Source organism: Mixophyes fleayi, chromosome 3 (assembly GCF_038048845.1).
Source record: "Mixophyes fleayi isolate aMixFle1 chromosome 3, aMixFle1.hap1, whole genome shotgun sequence".
In the NCBI taxonomy this organism is placed as follows: Eukaryota; Metazoa; Chordata; class Amphibia; order Anura; family Limnodynastidae; genus Mixophyes; species Mixophyes fleayi.
Genome location: NC_134404.1, coordinates 63391593 through 63413474, shown reverse-complemented (window position 1 = coordinate 63413474; position 21882 = coordinate 63391593).

The following is a 21882-nucleotide window of genomic DNA, read 5'->3' as shown; positions in this document are numbered from 1 at the left end:
ATGCTCAGTTCATTTTGAGCTCCAACCTCAAAATTTTTCTACCCATCGTTCCAGAGTGGCCTATCTTATTTCATTGTTTTCTGGACAAGCTCTCGCATGGGCTTCCCCTCTGTGGGAAAGAAACGATCCATTGTTACAGGATAGTGCCGAGTTTATTTCCACGTTCCGAAGTGTATTCGATGAACCAGGTCGTGTTATTTCCGCTGCATCTAGCATTCTCCGTCTTCGCCAAGGATCTCGCACTGTGGCTCAGTACGTCATTCGATTTAGGATCTTAGCCTCTGAACTTCAGTGGAACACTGAAGCACTAGTTGCCGCCTTCTGGCAGGGGCTTTCCGATAAAATTAAAAACGCACTGACTTCACAAGAACTACCCTCCTCTTTAGAAGATTTGATCTCTCTTTGCCATCGGGTAGACCTGAGGTTTCGTGAAAGAGAACCTGAGAAAACAACTTCGGTTAAAACACCTCTTCTCTCAAATCCTCAATTTCACCCAGCTTCATCTCCGGGGATACCCATGGAGATAGGTCGCTCCAAATTAACTTTAGAGGAGAGGGACCGAAGAATAAAGAATAGACTTTGTATCTATTGTGCCGATTCTACGCATATGCTCAATTCTTGTCCCAGGAAATGCCGGCCTCTAACCAATACTGGGGAGATAAGGTTAGGGTTCCTGGAGTCCTCTCCATCTTCTACGAAATTAAAAGCCTGCACTTTTGATGTTACGATTTCCTCTGCTACCAAAGCCTTTGAGTCACAGGCATTGATTGATTCCGGAGCAGCAGGAAATTTCATTTCCAAATCATTAGTGAATCAATGGTCCCTACCAGTGATTACTTTGAAAACACCGATTACTGTGACTGCTATGGATGGATCACGTCTCATCAATGGTCTCATCACCCAGAGTACGTCTCCAGTAACGCTTCAGATTGGTGGGCTACACCATGAAGAGATTTCGTTTTTAATTCTTCCGGTTACGACAAGTCCGATTGTCTTAGGCCTTCCATGGCTTCAATGTCATTCTCCCCAGATTGATTGGCGCACTTCTCAAGTTACATCTTGGGGAGCTGAATGTCATCATCGTTGTCTCTCTCAAGTGGTTTCATTCAAAAGACAGCATTCGTCTATTCCACCAGGTCCTCCTCCACAGGATCCTTCATCTACGGATCTGTGTGATAAGGTTCAGTCTGAACGCCTTCCTCCTCATCGGGCGTTCGTGAAGTCATCGGACGTTGAAGATGGATCTCAGGAGTCATCTTCAAAAAGTCAAGTGCTGGTGGTTCACGGTCACCATCCGTCTTTTCCGGAATTTCCTGCCCTCCCGCCCACCCAAGTTCCTGCTGTGGAGACTGCTTGTCAGACCTTCAAAAATATCTGGTCTCAGGTCAAAACCTGTTTAAAGAAGACATCTAACAAATATAAGTCTTTCGCAGATAAGAAGAGGCGGGCTATTCCACCACTAAAAATTGGAGATCGTGTCTGGTTATCTACCAAAAATATTCGTTTGAAGGTTCCATCTATGAAATTCGCCCCTCGTTTTATTGGTCCATATAGGATCATTCAAGTTATCAATCCAGTATGTGTTAAACTTCTTCTTCCTAAGAATCTTCGGATTTCCAATGCCTTCCATGTGTCCTTGCTCAAACCTCTCATCATCAACCGTTTCTCGACTCCTCCCTCAGCACCGCAGCCAGTTCAAGTTCATCAGGAGGAGGATTTCGAGATTACTGAGGTATTGGATGCAAAAATTTCGCGAGGAGTCCTCCGTTTCCTCGTTCATTGGAAGGGCTTTGGTCCTGAAGAGCGTTCATGGATCAAAGCTGAAGATCTTAATGCTCCTGCCCTTCTGAAGAAGTTTTATTCTAAAAATCCGGACAAGCCCGGTTCCAGGCGTTCTGTGCCCACCTTTAAAAGGGGGGGTACTGTCACTCACCGGACTGTGAGTGCTTCTTCCCGGACATTTAGGAACCGTGGCCGTCCTCCATCCTGAGGGACTGCGCATGCGCAGCCCTTTCTATACCTCCAGTGTATGTTCCTTTAACTTAATTGGCAGATCAGGCAACCTCCCTATATTAAGCACCTGTGGTCATCACCACATTGCCTGATCTTGGAGTCTCATTCCCCATGAGTCTCTGAAGGTGTTCCTGTGTTTCCTTGTTTATTCAGCCCAGCTGATTCCTGTGGTTTCCAAACCACTTCTACCTCTGTGGTTTCCAAACCACTTCTACTACTGTGGTTCCCATACCACTTCTACCATCTACTGTATCATCGTGACTGTGAGCTGATTCCTATCCGCTGCCTCCGTGCACTACAGTCTTCTAATCACTTCAACTCTACCATGTATCATTGGGACTGTTAGCTGATGCCTATCCGCTGCCTCCGTGCACTACAGGCTTCAACCACATCCACTCACCTGTTCATGATTGTGACTGCCAGCTGATTCCTATCCGCTGCCTCCGTGCACTACAGGCTTCAACCTGCAACTCGTCTGTGTTTCATCATCGTGACTGTTTGGCTGATTCCTATCCGCTGCCTCCGTGCACTACAGTCTTCAACCTGCAACTCGTCTGTGTTTCATCATCGTGACTGCTAGCTGATTCCTATCCGCTGCCTCCGTGCACTACTATCTTCAACCTGCAACCCGTCTGTGTTTCATCGTGACTGTTTAGCTGATTCCTATCCGCTGCCTCTGTGCGCTTCAGTCTTCAGTCCTTGTCAACTCTACCGTGTTTCCTTGAGTCTGCTGCCACTATTGCTACCCGCTACTCTCCGTGATCATCTGTTCCAGTTCAACTCTGCTCCGGTGTCCCATCGTTACTGCACCTGCTGGTTGCTATTGGTTACCTCCGTGTTCCCGCAGAGACCCGCTGCTGTTACTTCTCAGCGCTACTCATCCATCTACTGCTGATCCGCTCTCCACGCCTTCCTGTGTTCCCTGCTGGTCTACCTACCTGTGCGCTGCACCTGCTAGACCCCCGCTTCACCCATCCAGGGACTTGTATCCTGCTGGCCTCCTGCCCTTCAGGTATCTCTGCACTCCTGTCTGACTGCCTTCTCCTGAACCACGGTATGCATACTTCCCATTGACTGTGCTGTGTATTGCATACCTTGCTGGACTGTGTTGGTTCTCCTCTGGAGTGTACTATCCGCTGAGTCTATTGCCATCATTGACTGTGTTGGTTCTCCTCTGGAGTGTACTATCTGCTGACTCTACTGCCATCATTGACTGTGTTATCTCATGCCGGATTACTTCAAGAGACTTTCTATATTGGCAGTGTTGTTCAGTCATTTATACATTTATATTGTGCATATTACTGTGGATCAAAGTCAAGGTGCCCGTGTATATATTGTGTTGCAGTCTCTCCCCGTGCACCTCCTCACATATATATTCAGTGGTACAACTTGCTAGTGGCAGACCACTGACTCCTGTTTACAGTTTCACCTGTTCCAGTATCCTCTCACATAGCAGTGGTACAACTTGCTAACGCAGACCACTGACTCCCCGGATACCTCCACTTGGATTCCATTCCTTCACTCAGACAGCGGTACAACTTGCTATCCGCAGACCGCTGACTCTCATCACCTCCTCGTTTCTGTTGGACATTCCTCCTCACTATAGCAGTGGTACAACTTGCTATCGCAGACCACTGACTACCTTCACGTGTCCTTTGTCCATACAGTTCCTCGTGTATTATTACCTCCATATTGCCAGTGCTGCTAGTCATAGACTGTCCTGAGCATCTCATCATCTGCTATTTCCTGTTCCGTGATCACCCTGCTACCAGAGTACCATATTACCACCTATACTGCTCTGGTAAGCCTATCACCTGGTGATCCCTGGGTAAAGACTCCTAGTGCCCGTGACAATGTCATAGTACTGTATTGGAGAGAAGAGAGTGGCTTCAGGCCACCGGATGTGGTCTGTATGTCATAGTACTGTATTGGAGAGAGAAGAGTGGATGTGGTCTGTATGCCATAGTTCCTTCACTGCACACTGAGCAGTTCTGCCCTCATTGCCTCAACCCTTGCACCCTGGGATTAGTTTGAGGCCCATCAGAGGGGACTCTCCAGGTGCCTTTGCGAAGCAGGCTCATGATAAAGCTGGTAGGTGTCCTAACAATAGCCACGGCCTGTGCAATGGGAGGACTTCAGGAACAACTATGACAGCAGACAGGACCAGTACATCCCAATTGTTTTCATCTCTTGGGATGTGCGTGGGAAAAGGGAATTTACAAGGATAAGTGTCTTCCCATTGGGTTGTTTGATTTCTTGCACCTATTTTCAAGCTTATAGTATGTTTTGGGAATGGGTAGTGAAAGGGGAGACAGGTATAAAATTGCTACAGGTATTTTTGGGCAATCTTTCATGGTTATACTAAAATTTGCCTTTAAGATAATTTCCATGGGACTGATTCCGAGCCGTTGCATTGCAAGGAGAACAGCAGGATACGGGCTCCACATAATTTTATTTGAATGCTGATGGAAATGATAATAAACATCTGGTTATTAGATAATTTATTGGGCACTTACAATGGGCAGTCGGTGAGGTAGATTATAATGTGTATATACATTTATTCATACATTGAGTTTTGGCTCATTCTTCTAGTGTAATAGGTCTAAGATTGGCCTTCAGAATGTCAGGAGAAGGATTGGACAAGGAACCTTACATTTTTTCCTATCGTGGAAGTGGTAAAGCTGTGGGTAGAGGTTTTTTTGTGACATACAAGTAAGTTTTCATTGTGATAGTGTGAGTGTATTTTTAGTTATTAACCATTTATATTTACCCCCTGCCTTCAAGTTGATGAGGCATTGGGTTCTCATACATGTACCAGGAGTTTGTATTGTCTTGCTTCCAGGCGGGCAAATTCCGTAGAATGTAGCCAGACACAGATGAAAGCGGTTAATCCTGTTCGGTTTAACTTTGGCAGATGGTTTACGGGAAGTAGTTGTGCCTGTGGGACGTTTCTTTGTGGACAGCACATGGTCAGCATACAGGACAGTGAGGCAGGAGTGGCAGTGCTGGATTGTGCAGGTAAGTGGATGTTCTAGCAAACAGGGGGCTGCTGCTTTGGTTTTTAGGGTATTTGTTTTGAAAAATGAGCATTACTGGTGATGGGGAACAAGTGCCTTGCAGCTTTAACTCTTCTTGTCAAGCTGCAGGAGATCTGGGAACTGACTAAGGACAAGCCATGACCAAGCCATACCAAGGACCAAGCCATGACTAAGAACCAAGCCATGACCAAGGACCAAGCCATGACTAAGGACCAAGCCATGACCAAGGACCAAGCCATGACTAAGAACCAAGCCATGACTAAGAACCAAGCCATGACCAAGGACCAAGCCATACCAAGGACCAAGCCATGACTAGGACCAAGCCATGACCAAGGACCAAGCCATACCAAGGACCAAGCTATGACTAAGAACCAAGCCATGACCAAGGGACCAAGCCATGACTAAGGACCAAGCCATGAAGGGGCATAGATGGGGTAAGATGAAGAGGCACGTATGAAAGGCCAGCCTCTTTTGATAGTCTGTTAGGAATGGGTTCTGTGTTTGGGCAAGTTTGTGCTTAAGTGGTTGAAGAAAAACCGATCCGGTTGGCCTGGGCTATTTAATGAGTTATTGCTGGCAAGCTTTGAGAAGTAGGTTATTATGGGATTAAACTGTTTGTTAACTAATTGCTTCTACATTTAATGATAATAAATGCCAATTTGTGTCCTTATCATGCATTTGAATCATTTTGTTGTGTGAGCATTACAGGTCACACCGTGTGGGAGCAAAGCAGATTCGATGCTGGACAGTCATGATTTCCTACAATTACACATATTTACAGTGTTAAAAATGATTTATTTGGTTTCATTTTTTATTTTTTATAGATCTCTTTTAATAATTAAAAAACGACTAGTAATGTAATAAAGTTGGTTATAAGATATAATTATACCTCACACTCTTGTGTCTTTAAATACAATGTCTCAAAGGATTAGAACATAGGATTAGTAATAAAGTAGCAGCTGAGTTATATTTGTTCTCAGTATCATACGTATTTCTCAAGAACATTATAAAGGAGATCAGCCTTGTGGTTATGGTAGATAAGAGACTAGGCTGGCTTTGTGGCATTCGTGGAATTTTTTGAAGGGGGAAGTGATTCTGTACTTGTACAAACCTTTGATCTCCGCATTTTCATGTACTGGTGAGAAATTCCACTGTTTTCAAGCATTTCCAGGCTGCACTGGTATTGAGAACGGAAGCTAAAACCAAGCCAAAACTGTGCTTTGCCAAAACAGCAACAAATATATAAAAAGTAGGTTATATGCACATTGGTGATGTACAGTGCATGCAAGAAGAACATGACGAAAGTGGTAATTAGTGGCATAGAAACAAGCCCCTCTTTATCCAAAGAGTGATCACATTATGGAACTTCCTTGAATAGGAAGTGGTGACGGGAGAGATCCAGAATGGGAATGTAAAGGTGTAATTGGAGAGGCCTCTTGCGAGAAGGAGAGTTATAAGAATGTCAAAGAAAATATGTTACTCTGCAATACAGCACGGAGATCCATTACAGCATCGCTAAACCAGTTTTATAGACCCATTAACCACGGCTGAGGCCTGGATGCAATTTTTGGATTTAAGTTATGCAGTAATCCCAAGTGAAGAATTTATATTTAACCCCATCAAACACCACAGAAAAGCAGCCTTGTTTTTCAGTTCCCCCTGTATTATTAGAATAGCTAGCGCCGATAGTAGTTTATTCAAAGGACAGATGTTTTAACATAATATTTTGAGAGAGGTACATCTGTAAGGGTTCTTGTCATTGGGAACCCCATTGCTATTGAGAGCGAAAGCCCATTGCTTTCTAGTTGATAGAAAAATGCAGATGATCACCTTCCTTTTAAGTAAAGCTGTGCATGAAGATTGAAATGCTAAGGGCCAGATTTATCAAACATTCTGAAAAGGAAAAGTGGAGGTGTTGCCTATAGCAACCAATCAGATTCTAGCTATCATTTATCTAGTACATTCTAGAAAATTATAGCTAGAATCTGATTGGTTGCTATGGGCAACACCTCTACGTTTACTTTTTTAAGGTTTGATAAATCTACCCCTAAATCACGTAACTGTTGTAAACTCACTGGGTATGAGCTTGTCTCCATTCTGATCAATTAGGTAAGAGCACAAAGAAAACATGATTGGGTACGACAGAGCCAAACTTGGATATTCTGAGCTTTCCTTGCAAGACTAATATAAAATAACATATCATCGATATATTTGACTAGAGTCACAGCTCCTATCATAATATTTTTTCAAAATTGGATATGGAATTAGTGGCGGTATATAAATAGCTGCTGATGATGATGACGCACACAAATGTGCAGAAGATGAAGGCACAGGGCTTGAACCACCTATAGTTGAATAGGGCATTACAAGGTTCGCCGTAATACAGATTATTTCATCCTTGTCTCTCCATACGTAGGCAAACTTGAAGTGGGAAGAGCCAGGCCGTTATGTAGCCAATTTGCATTGCCAACAATACAGAACTGTGATGTGAGGCTTCTGTTAAAACAATGACGAAAGACTATCATCATCAGCTATTTATATATATATTTATAATTCTGCAGTGCTGTACAGAGAACTCACTCACATAGGTGATATCAGTAAGACATCAGGTTATGATGTCATACTCAGCTTTACGAGAAACAAAGTTCATACATCCAATTTCTTTCAAATAACTAGTATTTAAAGCATACTTGCCAACTTTTCCTTGTTGGCTTCACAGAGATCTCGGGGGTGGTGGGCGTGCGGGGGCAGGGCTTGACTAATCGCGTCATTTTGGCCTCACCCCCCCAAACGATTTTGTCACAATTTTGGCTAATTACAGCAGGGGGTGGGGCTAAGATTACGCAATATTTGCGTCATTAAGTCCCGCCCCAACACTTATCTATTGCAGGGGCAAGAACCAGGAGGTTGCCCTGCTCTCCCGGGAGGTCTCCCAGAAATACGGGAGTCTACCGGACATTCCGGGAGAGTAGGCAACTATGCGTTAAAGAAAAGCAGCTAATGAATCTCTAGAGACTGAAGTGTCTTTTACATTTCTGTCTCCATTACTGAAGTCATGTTGTCTTACCTGTCAGTCTTTGATTACATCTTGGTCTCCATGAAAATGGCCACCTCCATAGGGATCAATACATGAACATAGGACACAATTTCTGAACAGTTTCATCATGTCACAGATGGCGATGCCAACCACGTCTTGTACTGGCTCAGCATCAGGGAGAATACCAGACTCTTCAGGGAGCGAGGGAGATCACCCCTATTTCAGGGAGTCTCCCTGACATTCAGGGAGAGTTGGCAAGTATGATTTAAAGGCTCAGTAAGTCCTGCATTTGGTAACATTTTAGGTTCTATAAATGCATATTTATATGCATTTGCCAACATTTAAAAATGCTTTCCTGGGACAATTTGCCGGTGAGCAGGTATATCCAAACATGTCATGTGGGGAACTGTCTATATTGACCTTCATGTAATATAAGTCACATCATGACTTTACTGAATTAGGCTGTAATGTTGTTTAAATGTTCCAACAAATAATTTTTAAAGGCCAGATAACAGGAACAGATAGTGATAGTGAATCACACACAATATAAGGAACCAGAACATTTTTATTGTACAGATGTTACATATTGAAAAGTAGGGACATTTCCAGTAGCAATGATTTTGAGAGACAAATCTTGTAACCCTGGCCCTGGGCCTGGGAATTTATGACTGTTTACAACTATGCAGATAGAGAAAAATGCACAAATGGATAAGCTGTGAGGTCTAATTTGTACATCTCTACCTTACATGTTGAAAGCGCTAGTTCTCACTGTGTCGGAGGAGAACTGCTATATTTAATATCAATTTAAATCTTGTCTAGACTGGTATCTGCCTATTACATGCCTGTGTAAATATTCCTACTCTTTGCATTTTGTAGCTTGGATTTATTAACAGAGAGAAATTCCTGAGCCGTTCTTTAAGGATGGTTTATAAAAATGTCTACAAGCATCTTCCAGTCTGATAAATCAGTTGCAGAGAATAGCGCAAGACACAGGGAGAATTCCTGCACCGAGTCTGCATTCTTCTCGCACCATAAACATATTCAGCCAAATGCTCTCTTGCTCAACTTTCCATATCACAATAGATAATACATACTTTTACACATCACCCCAAAACAGCGATTCGTAACTATTTCCTATGCAAGTGGAGAATCAGCTAAAATACCATCTGCTCCCAAATCCATATATAGCATTTGTAAATACTAACAGGGATATTTAGTGAGGTCAGATACGTCTCTCAAGGCATTCCACATCCCCTAGCAGCAGAAGACATCAGGCAAAGTGATACCTGTTCTCCCTGGGCATGCTGTTGGAAAATTACTTCTGTTGTGTCGTTGGCACAAGAGGTTTGATGGGGGATCTTGCAGATGTAATAATATCAATGTTTGAGTCAGTGCTACAGCAGCAGTGTCTGACTGGAGTACCATGTGCCCAGCCCAGGAATTTATCATGAGGACCCAACCGTAATTTAAAGTGCTGCAAATGGCAGACTCCTATTTTTTACATTAACCCTAAAATATATACAGTGCCAACATACACCTTGTGCCCAGCAGTGTACACATATATATTATTGTGAATGATGTCAGGTCATTGTGCCCAGCAGTGTACACATATATATTATTGTGAATAATCTCAGGTCACTGTGTCCAGCAGTGTACACATATATATTATGGGCACAATGACCTGACATTATTCACAATAAGTGCTCACATACATATTTCTGCCCAGCAGTGGCCACATACACATTACTGTACACATATTGGTGCTGATGCAGAGTTGGAGGCAAAATGGGAGTAACTTACTCTTTGGGGGAAAAAAGAAAAAAAAAAGGAAAGTGAGCGTCTTCCTGCCCATATGCAGAGCCGTGCAGTCCCGAGAAGCGTCCACCTCTACAGCATATACACCTGATTTTGATAAGTCATCAGCACATACATGCATCTGCCCTATAGCAGATGCAAAACACACATCTCTTAACAGGCGTATATGTGTGGTGTGACAGGACCCGCATTTGCAGTAACACGTCGTTAGTGTTCTCGCCCTGTGTTTACACACCTATTTCCTCCACGTCCCACCTCTCCAGATGCAGACAAGATTAATCACGTATTGGAGTATATGTGTTGCTTTCTGGACATATGAGATTTCACTAAAGAGACACTGAGCAACCTGGCATATGTCCCACTCTGCATGAGCCCCAGTGTGTCCAAATACATGCTGCACCCAGCAGTGCCCACACACACATTGTACACAGGGTATGGTCACAACATGTGGAGGCATTGCTTGTGTAATGTGGGCACATGCAAAAAATGTGTAATATACCACATTTAGCAGTTTCTCATTGGTTCCCTGCTCCCATCTGTATAGGTGCATGCCCCTGCCCCCACATTTTTCTGTGCACCAATGAGTGGGATTGTGTTTGCTGGGCAGCACGGTGGCTTTGTGGTTAGCACTTCTGCCTCACAGCACTGGGGTCATGACTTCAATTCCCAACCATGGCCTTATCTGTGTGGAGTTTGTATGTTCTTCCTGTGTTTGCGTGGGTTTCCTCCAGGTGCTCTGGTTTCCTCGCACACTTCAAAAACATACTGGTAGGTTAATTGGCTGCTAACAAATCAACCCTAGTCTCTGTGTGTGTGTGTGTGTGTGTGTGTGTGTGTGTATAATTGTGTGCTGTAGCTTGCTTATTCTACAAACTACCCAATACTGACCTAGTTTTGTCTTTGACCTTTCCTATATGCTTGTGACCTTCACCTTTTTGCTTTTTTTTTACATTGCACCAGTGCAGCCCATCCTGACCTCTGACATATCTCCCAACAACGTGTGTGCCCTGTCCTCAGATATACTCAACATCAGCAGCTGTCTAGCAGGGCCCACCAAGGGGCCACAGCCTGTGGGTGCTGCTCAGCAAAGTCCATCACCTCCTTTTTGCGGTCCCTGGTGAAGAACAATCACCCATTAGACAGGTGAACAGAGCATGAAAAGACTTCAGAATAGTAACTGATAGATCACTATGATGAATGCACTATCATTACTCACTGTACTGAAATAACACTAGGCGGATTAAAAATACAGAACGTCGTGTCTAGTGAATGTGATGCAAGGAAAGGCACAATATGTAGTCGTACAACGGTCAATGAGAATGTATCCTTACCAAATTCTGTTTGCAAACACGAGAAAGTTATGGAAGATGCTGGAACTCATCCTGCAGAAGTTCTTCCACAAGTGAATGAGAACTAGGAAACCTGGCCGCTAGCGCCTTAACAGGGCAGTCAGAGCCACAAAACGATTGTCAGTTGCATGTTTGATATCTACAAGAATCTCAGTCCAGTATTATTACAGATGCTAAGACAGCAAATTAATATGCTCTGTTGGCATCTACGGGTGTGTTAGTTGCAATGTCTTTTATCCTGGCTGGGCACAAGACTGGCACTTGCTATGTATAAACACATCTATGAATTTATGTGAGCTGCAAAGTTACAACATTGTTCTGACATGATTTGCCCATAGACAGATTGAATGCTTGGCTTCATTGTCTGTAGCGTGAACTGTGGATCAATTGTACGTGTTTTAGGTGAGCACAATTCATTTTAGAATACAAGTAATTTCTGACTAAATGAAGCCCCAGAAGTGTACTATAGAGTTTTAATGTTACTACTTATCAAGAATACGTTTCAACAGTTCAAAAATATCCAGGTTATTATTGCTTGGTTCAAATGTTACAAGATCCTCCACAGCACTATCCACCATATGACTCATCACGGCATTATCTATGAGCCAGACCTATTACTTTTTTTTTATACAGCAGCTTAATTATATAGTTATGCACTCAGATTTATTACGGCACAGTTTACCTGCCAAATGTCCCAAAAGCTGATGCTGATCTTCAGCCCTGTGTCTCCAGCCAGTTTCCCATTGTCATTATTATAGGTCATTGTGTGTGCATAAAACACATAGCCATATCTAAGGTGGTTTCCAGGTCCCTATGTGCTGCTAGGCACATCAGTCAAGGTATGGGTTCTTCAGCTCTGTATAATTGTGCTGTTTCTGAGTCCAAACACAAACACAGAAGTAGTAGTTCTGATCTCTCTCTTTAAACTTTGGTCAGTGTTACAGAAATGACACAGGGAGCTAGATTTACTAAGCAGCGGGTTTGAAAAAGTGGAGATGTTGCCTATAGCAACCAATCAGATTCTAGCTATCATTTTGTAAAAGGTACTAAATAACTGAAAGCTAGAATCTGATTGGTTGCTATAGGCAACATCCCCACTTTTTCAAACCCGCAGCTTAGTAAATCTAGCCCAGGGAGTTTTTTAAAGTTATGGTTTAATACTGTGTAAATTCAAGGGGTTATATTTACTAAACTGCAGGTTTGAAAAAGTGGAAATGTTGCCTATAGCAACCAAATAGATTCTAGTTATCATTTATTTAGTAAATTCTACAAACTGATTGCTAGAATCTGATTGGTTGCTATAGGCAACATCTCCACTTTTTCAAACCTGCAGTTTAGTTAATATACCCCAAGGAGTTTATTTGCAAGAGCTGCATGGTGGCACATTGGTTAGCATTGCTGCCTCACAGCACTGGGTTCATGAGTTCTCTTCTGACCAGGGCCAGATCTGTGTAGAGTTTATATGTTCTCCCCATGTTTGCGTGGGTTTCCTTCCACAGGCAAAAAACATACTGGTAGTTTCATTGGCCTCTGACAGAAAAGACCCTCGTGTGCATTTGTGTGTGTTAGAAAATTTAGAATGTTAGTGCCAACTGGACAGGAAATTATGTGACTGATTACACATCCTCTGTATAGTGCTGCGTTATATGATTGGCGCTATATTAATAATCAATAGTAAAATTACAAATTAATGATTCATGATTCCCTCTGAATTCATTCATTACTGCTGAAAATCTCTACTCCAGAGATTCAGGTTCTTCAGTTGATTGTCATACAGTGGAAAAAATGCTGCCTAACAAAGAAGTGACGTTCTGTGTGACAGATATTTGACTCGTTCAGTAGAGTTCTGTCCGCTGGTCTAAAGCTCTGACAACAGCGTTAGCGAGTGGATTGCAAGAGCATAATCCCTGGTGACCAATCTATGGATGTCTACGGCTACATCATTTCAGGTGCAGGTTTTACGAACATAGGTGCAGCTGGAAAATTGCCCATGTGACGTAGGGGAGAATAAGGTAGAGAGAGAAGAAAAGGACAAGCATTTCTAAACAAACAAACAAGTACCATGTGATTTCCTCTATTAAGCAGCTGGGCAATTACATTTTTGGCTGTCATTTTTTTTAACTGAAAACTGGAGCCACACCTTGGCACAGAGAGAAATCTGTTCTCAAAAATTACATGTGACAACATATTTTACTTAAGGTAAAACAATCCATAATATAATGTCAGACTCTCATACCCTTTTGCGAACACCAATAACCACGACTACTCGTCATTTACATCTATAGCTAGATATCATCAGCAGCTATTTATATAGCGCCACTGATTCCGCAGCGCTGTACAGAGAACTCACTCACATAAGTTCCTGCCCCATGGGAGCTTACAGTCTAAATTCCCTAATATACACACACAACAAGAGAAACTAAGGCTTTTAATAGCAGCCAATTAACATATTAGTATGTTTTTGGAGTGTGGGAGGAACCTGGAGAAAACTCACGCAAACATGGGGAGAACATACAAACGCCACACAGATAAGGCCATGGTCGGGAATTGAACAGAAGTGCTAACCACTAAGCCACCGTGCTGCCCACTAGATATGCTCACCCATAGGCAGAACTAGCGAGCTGTTGGCCCTGGTGCAGTGAGGCCATGAGGAGGGAACCAGGAACCCCAACCCTCTGCATCTGCCATGCAGGAGGCCCTATTATCTCCATAGGCCTCTGTGCACGGCACCTGCCGCACCAACGGTAGTTCCGCCACTGTGCTCACTGGTACTCTGTTGCCTCCAGGACTTTTGCACAGAGCTATTGATGTTTATTACTTAGGTATAGAAAATAGACAAAAATGGACGGAAGACAAAGCCACAAAACGAACCAAGGTCAGGAACCAGGCCAGCAAAATCAATACCAAACAGGCTAAGTCAAAGGAAACAGGGTCAGGAACCAGAAGGGCAGGAAAAACAAAATCATCAGGCTAAAGCAAGGACACACAGCACAAAGGTTAGGATTGGAGGTTCTCAATCAAAGTAAAAAATTCAGGCAAAAAACAAGCATAAAACTTAACAGTAGAAACGAGCACCCAACCGAATCACACACATGATAGTAATTGGTATGCAGGGTGCCCAGCTCTGTCACGTTACTGAGGCTCATGATAGGTGCATCTGTCTAGCAGCTTGTACCCCAGAGACAGCGTGCCCATGGAGCCCATCTTACAGATGACTTCCTAAAGTATTCACACTCTCAAAGCTATCTTATAACAATCATTATTTCCCAGAACCAAGCAGTGAAATAATAAACTTCGCCCTGGGAATAACTGATGGAGTATTATACAGAAATACAATTTTCAAAGTCCACTACCTTTGTGTTTACTGTGATTGTACAGTAGTATTCTTTTGATTTCAGCATCTTGCTTTTAGCCACCCCATAGACATCATTATGGTAGTAGAATTAGTTTGTTGATTTTTTCATATGGGCAGCACAGTGGCTAAGTGGTTAGCACTTCTGCCTTACAGCACTGGGATCATGAGTTCAATTCCTGACCATGGCCTTATTTGCGAGGAGTTTGTATGTTCTCCCCGTGTTTGCGTGGGTTTCCTCTGGGTGCTCTGGTTTCCTCCCACACTCCAAAAATATGCTGGTAGGTTTATATGGCTGCTAACAAATTGACCTTAGTCTGTGTGTGTGTTAGGAAATTTAGACTGTAAGCCCCAATGGGGCAGGGACGGATGTGAGCGAGTTCTCTGTACAGCGCTGCGGAATTAGTGGCGCTATATAAATAAATGATGATGATAGAAGCACTATTGTTGGTTTGCAGACCTAGATTGACATAAGTCACTGTACAACAATGGCTTTGTACATTGAATGTGACAAAAAGTACACAGCGGTTAAGTACTTCAGCACCCTCTGCTGTCAGAAGTGAGAATGTGCTTTGTGTAATTCTGGGAGAATGATGCACAAAGTCATGCATCATCTTAAAAAGTTTGGTATAGCCTCAATATCTGTGACCTTTTCATTAGCAATAGGATGTAAACAGTAGTCATATACTAATTGAAAAACAAACAATATTTTCTAAAATTCGGCAATCCATGTGCTGCAAAAAGAGAGCAAGGCTAATCCCAAAATATTTTTTAAGTACATAAACAGCAACAAAAATGAGACTTATAGTACAGGGTCACTAAAATGACGAAGTAGGAGAAATAATCTAGAAAAAAGAAAGCTGATAGTTTAAATTATTTTTTTTCTCTAAACAACTTCAAGTTCACAAAGGTGGGAAACATACCAGGGGGGAATTCAATTGCTGGCGATGTGGAATGCGGACATAGCGCCATGCACATTGTCGGCAATTATCGTAGAAATCTCCACTCATTTTTCCATACACCTCTATGGGCATGAGGAAAAATCAGTAAAGATTTCTGTCAAAATCTCCGCTGTGAAGTGACACTTCGTTGCTAATTGAATTCCCTCCTACAAAAAACGGGTTGTGTACAAATACCATATGCAAAATAATAAATGTTACTTGCCTAACACAGGATAAGGTATAGCAATACATTAATAAGATTAAGACAGATAATGCAAGTGGAAAACATTCCATCCATCCAGGTGTGCTAAAGGAACTAAGTTCAGTAATTGATGGGCCATGATTCCTTACATTTATGACCTAATCGAGTGAGAAGTGGAACCAATTTTTAATAAGGGAATAAAATCAGCACCTGTTAGTTATAGACTTGTGAGCCAGAATACTGTCGTAGGTAAATGATTTGAAGGTAATAAGAGGGATGTAAAAAATATTTTGATAAAAGTGTCACCATGGTTTCATGGTGCCTAACAGTTATGGTTAACAAAGCAAGTTTCATAGTGGATATTAGTAGAGAACTAACTAAAAGATAGAGGACAAAGGTTAGCGATAAATGAAACATAATTAGACTGTGCTAAACCATACCTCCCAACTGTCCCGATTTTAGGGCCCTGTCCCGCGGGTGGAAATGTTGAGGGAAGAGAGGTATGTAATGGGCAGCAGCCCTCTGGGGGGCGTGGCCACACCAACATCGCAGCATGGCCACACCTCTTTGTGACATGATCCCTGTCGAGGACAGACATGTTGCTAAACTTATTAGTGGTGTTCCACAGGGATCACTATTGGGTCCCGTCCTTTAAATCTTTTTATGTATCCGCTTGACATTTTTTTTAGTAAATGTTTTAATTTTCTATCTCTGCTATAAGCGACTATAGGAAATCAGCCTTATCACCACAGATAAATAAATAGGCCCCTAAGCAATGGTCATAATAAGCATAGCCCCAATCTTTCCTGACTGTTCTTCTCTTTCTCTCCTGCATACTTTGATACATTTCTCCCTCCTCTTTGTGCTTCATTCCTATTTTTAAATTCCTCTTGCCTTTTCCAGGCCCTCAGAGACCTGCTCATGAATTTAAAGCATTCATATCCACCAATGTTTGTTGCCATCCCGAAATACAGTTGCTATGGCGATCCAAATTCCACTCGTGCTGGACGCGATCCCAGATTCACTTCGTAATATCTCGAACGCCAGAGAAGGAGAAAGGAGAAGGGGCGGCGGTGGTGGTGGTGGTGGGGGAGAGAAAAATATTTAAAAACATAATAAATAGAACAAATTAATAAATGGCTCATGGGACTTTGTTTCATTTACTGCTGTGGTGTTTGGTTTATAATATTGCACATGTAATAGGCCAAGCTCGCCCTGGCTCTGCGTGTCCCAGGAATTCTTGTCATTGGTATGTGTACATACAGCGCACATATGGGACAAATTAAAATACCATCTCGTGCTCTCAAAATTAACCCATGTGGACATCAAGTAAAAGAATCCATTGTGCTCTAGGGTACTTTTTGAAAATATGCTGTTGTAGAGAGGGAAATGTGTACATTAAAAATATTTACATTTTTTGTTTCAATGTAATGCCGTAAAATTTCTGTTTCAGTTGACTTTTTTTCCCACATTGTTTTTGTGTGTTTGCTCAGTCGCTTAACAATCCAATATATATATATATATTTAATTTTCATATAATATCTATATACATCATTACCTATATTTATCTCATATCTATCCAATATATATGTGTCTATTATATATCCCATACCTACCTATATGTATTAAATATATTTGATCAATGTCATTTTCTATGCATCAATCTCATATTTTTCAATGTATTTATCTACAAAAAAGGATTTAAAATGTAGCAATGTAAATATCTGCACAGATAGAAAAATTGTAGTCTCAACTTCTATAAATATCATTGTATTTGCTATATGCATGGCTGGTCTTAGGAGATGAGTGTGTCACAATACACTACCACCGCAAAGTGCTACCAGTGCGATTTCTTACTTTATCGACTGGTGTTAGAACCCATTAGAAGGAAAGAGAATCTGATTAGAATTTTAAAGAAATTGAACTTGATGGACCGGTCTTTATTTGAACTGTACTAAATATGTATTTTTTGCATACGTTGAACAGACAGGCAGTGTATGTAGACTTAGAAAATGGTAGAACCTTATAAATTACTTCAACCAAGAGTTCAAACGTATTTCTAGCGCTCCTCTTCACACACCTGCTTCAATTAATTTACATAATGTGTCGGCTTTGTATGAATCTTCCACTTGAGGGCCATTTACTGTGACACAGGTACCTTTAAGATGGCGCTCACAAAGTATTTCTGGTATAACAGTCTTCTGTTCATTTTTAATGCCAAACAATTCTAAATGAACATCAATTTCCTTTTGGTGATCTGTATCACTAATCTAACACAGACCATCTGTAGACAGTCCAGCTTCTCTGGCATCAATCCTGTTCCTGACTGACAGATGTCAAACTGCATCCCCTCCCGAGTTTGACACAACCTACCTTCCCTATATAAATCTGAGTAAACAGGCTGATTAGATTTGCCTGTCTGTAAGGCCTCATTACAGCCACACTCCAACTCCTGCTCTGCTACACACATGGTAAGTTACTCACTTTACCACACTTTCCTCCCCCTTGTGGATTCAAGTTCCACAACGCAGACTCCACGGGGCGCACACTTTTTTTCATATTGGGGCATCAGTGTTTTTATGTTTGACTGTGAAGCGGAATGACTGCAGAGCTTCTTGTTTACCTTGTCATTGGTCTGCATCCACCGTAGTGGCGCATTGTAAGTGACCAGTGTGAACGCTCTACCCAACAGGTAATATCAAAGAGATTCTGTAGCCCATTTCATCACTATACATTTTATTTCTACCATAGCACACTCCTGATGCCAAGGAAGTAGTTTGCGGTTCAAGCACAAAACTGAATACTCTACCCCATCTCTAACTTTTTACAAGACAGCCTCCAAACCCGCACAAGATGCATCTGTTTGAAGGAAAAATCTTCAACTAAAATCTGAGGCTTGCCAGAGTTGAGAGGAGCAGAGCACAGATTGAAGATCTGAAAATGCTGTTTCAGCGGCATTAGACTAAATTAATCAATCTGGACAGCCCTTTTTTTAACATATTTGATAATGGAGCAACTCTAGTGGAAAAGTGTTTTACAAACCTTCTATCATAGCCCCAGAAAAGTACAGAGTTGGCTATTGCTGCCTAACACCAACACTTTATCCCTTGGTTGAAATTACTGGACCACTGCTGACCTGTCATAGTTTTCCCGCTGCCTTACTTCTGCCTCTTCTAGATATTGCCACAATACAGGGGCTATCTTAACCTCTCTTGCGTGCAGGCTACAAACTGCACAAGACTTGGTTCTCTTGATGTATATTGCTCCCATCCGTCTTTTACCAAATCCAACAGTCTTCTTGGCTCTCTCCCATACACAAATTTAAAAGGGCTGAAGCCTGTAGACATTTTGGCTAGCTGCCATATCGCAAACATGTTGGGCAGGAGGGTATCACAATCTCTTTTCATCTGTGCTACAACTTTTCCTAATATATGTTTCAGGGTTCAACTAACGTGTTCTACCAAGCCATCAGTCTGGAGATGGGAAACTGAGGTACGAAAAGCTTTGACATGTCTTTCATTAACTTGTCCTTCAGAATCTCCTTGACTATTCCAAAGCATGTGAACATCAGTACCAACTCTTTAGTTATGGTACTAGAGTGTATATTTCCTAGAGGTACTTCCTCCGGATAGCAGGTGGCATCGTTTACCACTACTATATGATGTCCAGCTGTTTACTTTTCCAGCTGACCAACAATGTCTATGGCAATGCATTTAAAAGGGACCTGCAAAACAGGTATAGGTATAAGAGGGGCCCAGTAAGCAGGTTTAGGACAGGTTCCCTGATAGACGGGGCATGAATGTCAATACTTCATAGCTGTCTCATATATCCATGGCCAGAAAAACCTATGAAACACCCGCTTGCATGTTTTGTCTTCCTAAAGATGACCATGCATATGTTTATAACACCACTGTGAAATGTATTTATGGGGCCAACAGATGCTCTATTTTCTCCACTTAGTGGGTACAGACCCTGTACAGCAAATTATTTTTAACTGCAATATAAATTGCAGCTCCAATAGATTGAGAAGTCTTTTCTACCTCATTAACCTCAACCACAGCTTTAAATGCATTAACTAAGGTAGCAATGTTGAGTTAATCCTGTGCAAAGTTCTACAGAGGAAACTCAACAGGCGCCATGTTTCAGTACTCTTAGCTTCCCCATAAGGCAAAACCTCCAAGATAGCTTTATGTTCTGTCTCTAGATCCAGTAGGATCTCCTCCTCAAAGTAGGGAAAGTCCTGTCCTAAAATGAGTGGGTGTGGTGGTTTTGTCACTGTGTTGGCTACTACAGTCTGTCATAGGTTTCGGTAGTTCCATGTAAGCAGGGAATTCAAACCCTTGGTAGTCGTTTCATCACAGTCTTGAGCAACACATTTACTTCGCAAATACACTAAAGCAAGCACTACTTTCCTGTCTGCCATTATGGTTACCCAGATCAATTGAGGCTTTCCTGTACCAGGTGCATAGCTCAGTAGTGCATGTAAACTGAACCAGAGCAAGACAGGTTACAGTCCATTGGTTCTTGTAATGTTGGACATTGGTCCTGTTCATGCATTCAAAACACTCCAAACCACTTATTTTCCGTGGTTGAGCCCTCTCCATTTGAGCACGCCCAGCCGCAGGGGGCGTGGTATGGACTTTGTCGGGAACAGCAGTAGTTTTGACATCTACTGCATAGTCCCAAATCTACCCACAATTGTGTTGTGACTTCATTAAACATTTGTGGGTGGGCTTTATATAACCCATCACTCCAGAGCTCTTTCAAGACCTTGGGTTTAAGTTTGGAGCCATTTCATAAGGAGTTAGTTAAAATATACAGTTGTGGCACAACTGGTCTCTCTCTCTCTCTCAAACTGCTAGTTATGGAACTGTTGAGCTCTAACTGCAGTAATAACTAATTCCACACAGCTTTTCAGTCTATACTCAATGCTGCTGCCATAGCCATAACTTAAAATTTTAGCACCTGGGGCAAGAAAAATAAATGCCGCCTGGCCCTCAATTTTAACCAACTGAGCATAAAATATTTATAAACTGCGCCCCTCCTTCAGCGTTGCACCCTGGGCAGTCGCCCCTCTCGCACAGCCCACCTTATATTCCTCTCTTGGGGCTCTACCTCTCCCTCTCTACCAGTTGCAAAACTGTCTCCAACAGAATGAAGCTCAAACTCCTCACCAACAAACACTCCTCTCCCTTACATCTCCAACCTCATTTCTACCCACCCTCCCATCTGCTCTGTCATCACCGCAGCCGCATTCATCCAATCTGATTACCTCTTAAAATTTCTGCCCCCAGGATTTTACTAATGCTTCTCCTGTCATGTGGAACATACTCTCACATCCTATTAGATTAGCCACTAGGCCCTCAAAATTAAATTCTTCATTGAAGCCTATCAGTCTTCCTTCACCAAACTCATCTGAACCTTTGCTTCCACCTTTATTCCCCTCAGTGCCATACTTCTGTGTCTCCCCCTGCCCTCTGGCGTGTAAGCTCTCATTAGCAGGGCCCTCTTTCCTTGTGTTTTCCTTCCTACCATTGCACCGCTAGGCCTGTCTCCCCAGTCGTTTCTTGAGCCCATGCTCATGGGCACAGGCCTACTTCATGCGGATGCTACTTACCACTTGTGCTCACTGTCTTTTCAATAGCTGGATTGGCGATTCTATGTTATCTGTTTATACTGTTAAGTTGTTGTTCACTGGTCATTGTATAATGTTGTATTGTGTAATTATGTACAGTATTATTTGTACATGGTTGTGCATTGTGTAATGCTGTTAGATATGTACTTAGTTCGCCTCCTATGTACGGAGCTGTGGACCATCTGTGGCACCTTATAAATAAAAGATAATAATAATAATCTCTTGCTAAAAGTGTCAGTAGTCCAAGGCCTCCATTGCAACTAAATCCATGTAACATAGAGCTAGACTCTCAGCCAACCATTCCTCTTGCCATTTTGTACATTTAATGGCCCGGGGGAGGGGAGATACACTGCTACACATAAATGGTAAGCTACTCACTTTGCCACACCATAACTACAAAATCGGTGGATTCACAATGTGTGTGTCTATGTCAGACTGTCTATCTGTCTTGTGTCCGTCCGTGAATACTGGTGTATGCAGGGCTGAAAAGAATTCAGGGC